The following is a 10,031-nucleotide window of genomic DNA, read 5'->3' on the forward strand; positions in this document are numbered from 1 at the left end:
TATCATTTTTAGGGAATTAAAAATATTTTTTAGCCAGGTGTTGGTGGTGCACGCCTTTAATCCCAGCACTCAGGAGGCAGAGGCAGGCGAATCTGTGAGCTTGAGGCCAGCCTGGCTTACAAGAGCTAGCTCCAGGACAGGCTCCAAAGCTACAGAGAGACTCTGTCTCAAAAACTATTTTTCATATTCCTTAACTTTTTACATTTTTTTTTCGTTTTTCAAGACAGGGTTTCTCTGTGTAGCTTTGGAGCCTGTCCTAGAATTCACTCTGTAGACCAGACTGGCCTTGAACTGTGAGATCCACCTCCCAAGTACTGGGATTAAAGGCGTGTGCCATTACTGCCTGGCAACTTTTTACATTTTAAAGAGTAGCAGGAGATTACGTTAGTAAGAAAGGTAACCCAAGCAAGCCATGGTGGTACACACTATTGATCTAACTTGGGAGGTGAAGTCAAAATGTTTAGGAGGCTAGGGTCCTCTTTGACTACACACAGAGTTCAAGTCCAGCCTGGGATACATATGAGAACTTGTCTCAAAAGAAAAAAGAAAACCCCTTCCAAAAAGAGCTGGTGGAAGCGGCAAACACCTTTAATCCCAGGTGAGTTCAAGGCCAGCACAGTCTAAGTAGTGATTTCAGGTCAGTCAGGGCTCTAAAAGAAGATCCTGTCTCAAAACAAAAAACAAGCCTTTGAAAATTAGACCTGATGCCACTTGAATGTTCACCAAATAAAATTTGGTAATTTTCCAAGTATGTATGTAGATATTTTGATGAGTTGTGTTTAGCATAGCAGTTATGTTTTCAGCATGGTCAATTTGACACTCCTATTAAAATTGTCATTGCCACTTTGATCAAATAATTTAGTAGAATTATAAGACTTTACAATTGCAAAAAAATCCACAACTTATCAATCTAAGATGTAAAGTATGAAAACCTGAGGGGTTTCAGTTATAGTGGTAAACTTTTTTTTTTTTTTTAAATATTTATTTATTTATTCATTATGGATACAATATTCTGTCTGTGTGTATGCCTACAGGCCAGAAGAGGGCACCAGACCTCATTACAGATGGTTGTAAACCACCATGTGGTTGCCGGGAATTGAACTCAGGACCTTTGGAAGAACAGGCAATGCTCTTAAACCACTGAGCCATCTCTCCAGCCCTAGTGGTAAACTTTTAATTGCAGCACTTGTCACTTGGGAGACAGAGGTAGTTATCTGTAAGTTTGAGGCCAACCTGGTCTACATAGCAAATTCCAGGCCAGGCAGGGCTACATAGTAAAACCCTGTCTCAAAAATAAAACACAAAACAATAAATAAATAAATAAATAAATAAATAAAAAGGCTGAGGGGTAAGACTCAAAGGAGATTTCAGTTTTCTTCATGAGATTCAGCACATCACAAAATGGTGATCTAGCACAGTGGTAGAGTCTTCGCCTAGCATGCATGAGGCCACAGGTTCAATCCTTGCTGTGAGGGAGAATGACACAACATACAACACACAATTTAATGGTATGGTCAGGCATGCATGCCTTGATGCACTTGAGAGCTAAGTCAAGAGTTAAAGGTCAGCCTCAGTTACATAAGAAGTTTGAGGTTGGCTAGGTGGTGGTGGTGTGTACCTTTAATCCCAGCACACAGGAGGCAGAGGCAGGTAGATCTCAAAGTTCGAGGCCAGCCTGGTCTACAGAGTGAGTTCCAGGATGGGCTACACATAGAAACCCTGTCTTGGGAGAAAAAAAAAAAAGCAAAAAGAATTTTGAAGTCACCCTGAACTATATAAGACCTTGTCTCAAAAAAAAAAATACCAGATATAAAAATTAAGCATATCACATCCTTGATCTGAAATACAAGCAATATAGAAGAAAGAAAAAAAGTTTTGAAACTTGGTGAGCTCATTTTCTGCAGTACAGTTAACATACTATCTATAAAATTTTTTGTCCAGGGGCTGGAGAGATGGCTCAGAGGTTAAGAGCACTGGCTGCTCTTCCAGAGGTCCTGAGTTCAATTCCCAGCAACCACGTGGTGGCTCACAACCATCTGTACTGAAATCTCATGCCCTCCTCTGGCATGCGGGCATACATCGAGGGAGAATGTTGTATACATAATAAATAAATCTTTAAAAAAAAATTTATGTCCAATCTTTGATCAGCCTAGTAAAGATGCAAATAAGTCAATTGTCATTGTGTCCTCAAAATATTTTTAGAATTCTTGATTATATAGAGAGAACTAAGCTTCCTATTGTTCTTTCCACCTCCTGTACATAGAGGTACAGCAGACAAGATGACTCACCTGAGGCAAGAGGTGTTTATTTTAAATTGATGTACTGTGTGTGTGTGTGTGTGTGTGTGTGTAGAGGGAGAGAGAGAGTGCATGCACACAGGCGTGCACAGAAGAAATGTGTGTGTGTGTGTGTGTGTGTGTGTGTAGAGGAGAGAGGGGAGAGAGTGCATGCACACAGGCGTGCACAGAAGAAATGTGTGTGTGTGTGTGTGTGTAGAGGAGAGAGGGGAGAGAGTGCATGCACACAGGCGTGCACAGAAGAAATGTGTAGCAGTCCTGCTCTCCTTCGACAAAGTGAGTCCCAGGGATCAGACTCATGTTCCCAGGCTTAGCAGCAAGTACTTTTACACACTGAGCCATTTCACTGGCCCGCAACAGGTCACCTGTCTCACACACAATGTGAATAAATTGAGCACTAGATGAAAACAACATTGAACTATTGACTAGAGTTTATTACCTAAGGTTTTCTCTTTGTTTTTGCTGCACTCTGAATCTTGCTGGCCATCCGGAGGACCGGTTCGAGCTTCTTGTCCAGGAATTTCTTCTCTTGATTCCTGTGCACAGAATGCTGAGCTCACCAAATTCCTGTTCTTTGTTATAAAGTCACTGTCTTCATCCCCTTCCAATGAATGTGTCTTAGTTGTGCCACCACAACTGGAGTCTTCGTGTTGAAGAATATCATTTGCTTGAGAGTTACACATGTCTGGTTTCACTCCTAACCCACAAATTCCAGCTTCTTCCATTGTACCAATCTCAAACTAGAGGGAAGGGAAGAAAAGATAGAGTTAAATATAATCAATATCTATAACCAATGGCATGCCATATCTTGACAGCTTTTTTACTTAATGACTTGTGAATGTAAATAAGGTAGCTTTTAAGCTTCACTGAGACATGATCTAAACTGTTAAACATAAGGTTATTAATAGCTCTGCAGTAGCAGTGCTTTGCTTCACGAGCCCCTGGGTCTCATCCAGAGCACTTCCAAAAGATAAAGCTAAAACAAAGCATAACTATATGCTACCAAAGGAGGCAAAAATGCCAGTCAGTAATAAATTTAAACTTATTTCCCTATAAAAAATTCACTACTTCACCGGGCGGTGGTGGCGCACACCTTTAATCCCAGTACTTGGGAGGCAGAGGCAGGTGGATCTCTGTGACTTTGAGACCAGCGTGGTCTACAAGAGCTAGTTCCAGGACAGGCTCCAAAACCACAGAGAAACCCTGTCTCGAAAAACCAAAAAAAAAAAAATCACTAGTTAAAATAACTATCTTTTAAACAGGAAATTGTCCCAAGTTGATGAACATTATCTATCCTGCTGTTATATTAAAAGATGACAGTACAGTTAGCTAGCTAGGTGGCTATCTACCAAAAACTAACTCCCAAAGTACCCAGTGGTAGGCACCAAGGACAAGTGCCAGCACCCAGTAGAAGCACACTCCATTTCCCAGCCCCTTGACAGCTAAGTGAGACTCCCATTTTAGTCAAGGCTGTGATTATCACTTCAGCAATGAGATTTTTATTCTCAGAAGGTAGCTGAGGCTATGACTGTGTCATTTCAGCAACCAGATTTTTATCCACAGAAGGACATGTTCTTTGTCCTCCATCTCCATCTCTATCTCTTTCCCACTCTGCTTGAATACAGAGGTCACCAAGGTTCTATAAGATGGCAGGGCCAAACGACAAAAGCAGCCTGGCCAAATGCCATATAGATACACGAAAGATACTCCATCTACAAAGAAAACACAAATTAGACTATTGGGTGAGTAAGTAATAAACTTCTCTCATGTTATACCACAGAAATTGAGACTGGTATGTTAAATGGCTCTCCCTATCATGAATATAGAAGGCATGCATACAAAAACAAACCAGACCAACAAGGCTTCACCTTCTAGTCCTTCTAACCCTACCAAACAGTTCAACTCTTCGGAGACAAAAAAAAAAAAAAAAAAAACAAACCAGAAAAGCATTTACTATGGTTTTCTTCTCCCTTGAATCATTATTTTTTACCTTATTCTATTTCATAATATTTCAAGACAGGGTCTTGCTATACATACCTCAGACTGGCCTAGAACTTGATATTCTTCTGCCTCCTGGCCGCCTGAATTTTAAGATTATAGGTAAGTATCACCACACCTGGCTAACTCTACTTACTTGTCTTCTTTGTATCCTATTTGTTAATATTATTTGGTCACATGATATATCACAACTGTAAACTCTACATTTCCCTTCTGGTTGAAAAGAGGGTCTTTTTTTTTCTATCTGAAAACAACTGAGATACAAGGTATCTAATACAGTTCTCTTACAAGAAGAGAAAAGATACTTTGAAAAATTAATGGAATTAGGATTGTGGCTCAGTGGAAGGATGATTGATTACCTAACATGTGCATGGCCCTGGGTTTAAAAACCAGCAGCAAAAAAGAAAACAAACAACTATAACAAAACCAACAATACTTTTTTCAAATTATGGCCGCTCAGCTTGGTAGTTCACACCTATAATCCCAGCACTTAAAATGTTACAACAGACAGCAGACCTGGGAAGAATTTGAGGGAAGGAAAAAACATAGTCAAAATATATTGGACAGAAATTTTTTTTTTAAGATTTTATTTATTTTTTATGTATACAACATTCTGCCTCCATGTATGCCTGCAGGCCAGAAGAGGGCGCCAGATCTCATTACAGATGGTTGTGAGCCAACATGTGGTTGCTGGGAATTGAACTCAGGTCCTCTGGAAGAGCAGTCAATGCTCTTAACCACTGAGTCATCTCTCCAGCCCCCTAAAATTTGTTTTAAATGAAAAAAAACGTAAAAACAAATAAAAGGTTAAAACAGGAAGACTGAAGAAAATTCAAGACCAGCCTGAAAAGTATAATGAGTTCTGGGCCAGTCCAAGCTACAAAGTAAAACCCTGGCTCAAACCAAAACACAATTAATGGGAGTCAGACACTTAGAAAACTCAGGTAGGAAAATTTTGAGCCTGAGCAAAGATGATAAAAACAACTAATGAGGGGGCTGGAGAGGTGGCTCAGTGGTTAAGAGCATTGCCTGCTCTTCCAAAGGTCCTGAGTTCAATTCCCAGCAACCACATGGTGGCTCACAACCATCTGTAATGAGGTCTAGGGCCCTCTTCTGGCCTTCAGGCACACACACAGACAGAATATTGTATACATAATAAATAAATAAATATTAAAAAAAACAACTAATGATAGAGCAGAAGTCTGATTTTTAAGTCTTTTAATATACTTATTTATTTTTGTGTGTGCATGCAAGTAAGCATGCCATAATACATATGTCAAGTTATTAGAGGACAACTTGTAGGAGTTGGTTCTCTCCTTCTACCTGTGGGTCCCAGGGATTGAACTTTTGTTTTCAGGCTTGATGGCAATTGCCTTAACCCACTAAACCACCTGTTGTTTCCAATTGTGACATACTAGGGCTGGAGAGATAGCTCAGTGGTTAAAGTGTATACTTTTCTTCTGAAGGACCTAAGTTTGGTTCCCAGCAGCCCATACCTGTCTATGACTAGTTTCAGAGGGATCCATCATCTCCAGCCTATAGGAACAGTGTCCACACATGCACATAGCTATAAACACATTTATATACATAATTAAAATATTTCAAACTGCAACATATCTAACTGAAGAGCTAAAAATAATTGAAGAATCAAGGTAGAAGGGAATAAAGATATTAAGGCAATGAATATTTATCTTTCACAATCTAGGATTGATATAAATAAATTACTATACAATTGATATAAATCAATGCTTTTGGGAGGTTGTTTGCATCTTTTTAAGACAGGGTCATGAGTAGTCCAAGCCTAGAATTGAAAATTTCTCCAAAAAATGACTTTGTGAAATCCAGATATCATGTACCAAGTGCTAAAATTATAGGCCAGTGACACTGTGCCTTCTGGAGAACAAATTGGCACTGCAATTCTTTGGCAATATGGATAGCTTCTAACCCACTTAATTCCACTACTAGGATTTCACCCAAGTGTTGCATAGGTGCACTGAAAGGCCAAATATGCTTAAAGCAGCACTACTTGGAAGTAGTGCTCTAAAACAAAATCAATTCAACAGAACTGATCAAGTGCAGTATGTTCAGACTATTGAGTAATGAAAATGAACTACTGCAAATACAACAGCATGGCTTTCACAGACCTAACATTAAGAGGAAGGCATCACAGAATACTTAACTGAAGGAAACAATTTATATATAAAAAGAAGATAGGTGAATAGATTGTACTAGAAATGAGGCACTGGTTGGGCTTTCTAGAGCATTTGGGTATAACGATAGGATAACATGGATGTTGTCCTCTTAAAAATTTATTAAATCCAAGCATTCATAATCTATGTACTCTGAATACAGACAAATATTACTTCAAAGTTTGTTAAAAAATTATACAAGGATGCTGGGTGTGGTGGTACTTGCCTTTAATACCAGCACACTGGAGACTGCAGCTGTGAGTTCAAAACAAGCCTGGTTTACATGAGTTACATGGTAAGACCTGGCTTTGATAAATAAATAAATGACAAAAATTTTTAAATGATTTCTAATGCCTTGTATACTATACTAGTTTTAAAACTAGCCAGGCAGTGGTGGTATATGCCTTTAATCCAGTATTCAGGAGAGATGCAGGCAGATCTCTGAGTTCAAGGCCAGCCTGATCTACTAAGTGAGTTCTAGGACAGGCTCCAAAGCTACAGAGAAATCCTGTCTTGAAAAGAAAAAAAAAACAACTAAACACACACACGTTGCAATTTAGGGGCTAGCTCAATGATAGGATGCCTAAGACCAAGGGTTCAATCTCTGGTACAGAAAATACATACAAGTTACAATTTACATATATACTACTTATTTATTTTATTTCTATTGAGTCAGAGTCTCACTAGTAGCCTGTCCTGGAACTTACTATGTACAGGTTGGCCTTGAACTCACAGATTAAAGATGTGTGCTACCATGCTCAGCTTACTTAAAGAGTTATAAGAAACAAAACAAATATTTATTCCTAAAGTGATAAAAATCAGTTCCTATGAAAAGCAGCTACAATACTGAAGAGAGCAGGAATCTGAGTTTGAGAAGCAGCTAGTGGGTACCATGGTTGAGATGTAGCACTAGATCCAGGTTTCACAGCAGCAAGGCCATGATGCAGGATACAAGTGCCTCCAGAGGAAGTAAGGGAGAAATGTGAACCCATGAACAGACAGGCCGACATAGCTTCCTTGCACCACAGAATACAACTGGTTAAAGTGGAAGAGTTGCACAATGCTCAGGAGCAAAAGCTCTGAGAAAGCAGAGAAAGTTGCTGAGAGTGAGAGAAATTTGAAGGGATGTGGGATGTCCTTCTGTATATACGTTGCTTTTATTGATTAATGAATAAAGCTGTTTTGGGCAATGGCTTAGCAGTGCAAAGCCAGGCGGGAAATCTGAACAGAGATATATAGAGTAGGTGGAATCAGAAAGACACCATGTAGCTGCACAAGAAGCAAGAGGTAATAAACCACAAGCGTTGTGGTAAAATACAAAATCATAGAAATGGGTTGATTTAAGACATAAGAGCTAGCTAGAAATATGCCTGAGCTGTTGGCCAAACAGTGTTGTAATTAATATAGTTTCTGTGTGATTGATTACTAAGGTCTGGGCGGCAGAGAAATAAACAAGCAGTCTCCATTTATAGAATGTATTGAACACCATACCCTAAATGATAAAGATGGAACTTTAGAGAAGTAAGCTCAAAGAAGTAAGACCTTGAGTCAGAGGTTTGCTCTGAGAAGTCCCATCTTTTTGCTAACTCCTCTATCTCCTCCCAGAGATTATAACTGTGTAGAGACTGAGTTTCTATGGGAACAACACAATTCAAAGTGCCTTTAAAAGAAAGTTGTGATATTATAATTATTTTTTAATCTGTTATAGGTAGGCAAGGTAGTCTTTTGTCACTTTAAGAAACCTTGAGGGCTGGAGAGATGGCTCAGTGGTTAAGAGCATTACCTGCTCTTCCAAAGGTCCTGAGTTCAATTCCCAGCAACCACATGGTGGCTCACAACCATCTGTAATGAGGTCTGGTGCCCTCTTCTGGCCTGCAGGCATACACGGAGGCAGAACATTGTATACATAATAAATAAATAAATATTAAAAAAAAGAAACCTGAGTCCAGTGTGATTGTGGTTGTGTGTAATATATATATATATATATATCAGTATTAGGAAATTGGAGATAGAAGGACAGGAATTCAAGGCCGTCCTGGGCTATAAGAGATGCTTTTTTTTTGACACAGGCTTTTCCTATGTAGCAGCTCTGGCTGTCTTGGAATTCACTCTGTAGACCAAAATGGCCTCGCACTCAGAGATCTGCCTGCTCTGCCTCCTGAGTGCTGGGATTAAAGGCCTAAACCACCTTGTCCAGCAAGAGATGCTTTCTTAAAGACCAAAAGCAAACAAACAGCAACAATAACAGAAATCCCTTGAACTTTTTAGCTATTAGCCTTTCATCTTCCACACTAACTCCAGGCCTAGGTAACTAATCTACTTTCCCTATATATTTTTGTCTATTTTGGACATTTTCTACAAATGGAATCCAAGTCTGTGGCCCTTCCTGACTTCTTTCACTTAACATGTATTCAATGCTGCAGTACCTATTAATAATTCACTCCTAATAATTGAATATTACTTCACTGCAGACACAAACCACATTTTATTTATCAATTTGCTAACTGATGGGTATTTAAATTATTTCCAATTTTTGGTTATTATGACCAATTCTGCTATAGAAACTAATGTATGTTTTTGTGAACATGCACTTACTGCAGAGTATATAACCAGAAAAGCTGCTAGATCCACAGCCATCCCATTTAACCTTTGGAGGAACTTAACTGTTTCCCCAAGCCCACTGTAACATTTGAATTCACCAGCCATGCATAAGGTTTCTAATGCCTCCACATACTTGCCAAGGCTCATGATCTGTCTTTTTAATTTTGCCCATCAAGAGTGCTGTGATAGTAACCAACTATGATTAGGGTTAGCACTTTTCTGAGGATTGAATATGTTTGGTATCTATCTTCTGCTTATTAGGCATTTGTATACCTTCTTTGGAAAAAAGAACATTTATTCATATGTTTTGCCCATTTTGTAATCTAGTTACTTGTTATGTTAACTAGATATAAATCCCTTATTAGATATAACTGGTAAACATTTTTACCCATTTCTGATTTTTTTATTGCCTCAATTTGGAGAAAAGGCACAATTTTGCCTATTTCAAAATGTCAAAGAGATTAAATTAAAAATTATTTCTGGGCCGGGCGGTGGTGGCGCACGCCTTTAATCCCAGCACTCGGGAGGCAGAGGCAGGCGGATCTCTGTGAGTTCGAGGCCAGCCTGGTCTACAAGAGCTAGTTCCAGGACAGGAACCAAAAGCTACGGAGAAATCCTGTCTCGAAAAATCAAAAAAAAAATTATTTCTGGGCCAGTGTGAAAGGGGCTTAATCAGAAGGTTCCCAAAGTTCAATCCTCAGGTCCCATATAGAAGGAAAGGACTGAGTCCTGAAAGAGTTGTCCACACATTTTCTATGCCCACACACAGAAACACTAAAATAAATAGGACTAATTAAAAAAATTTCTAAGTTGTTCCTGTCTGATGTAGTGGTACAAATCTGTAATCCCAGCACACAGAAGGCAAAGGCAGGAGGATTGCTACAAATCCTAGGCCAAGTTGGTCTACAAAGCAGGGTCTAGGTTAGTTTCATCTACAGAGCAAGGC

The sequence above is a fragment of the Microtus oregoni genome, unplaced genomic scaffold (genome assembly GCF_018167655.1).
Source record: "Microtus oregoni isolate MIOR12 unplaced genomic scaffold, Mior012 000061F_ref0000440, whole genome shotgun sequence".
In the NCBI taxonomy this organism is placed as follows: Eukaryota; Metazoa; Chordata; class Mammalia; order Rodentia; family Cricetidae; genus Microtus; species Microtus oregoni.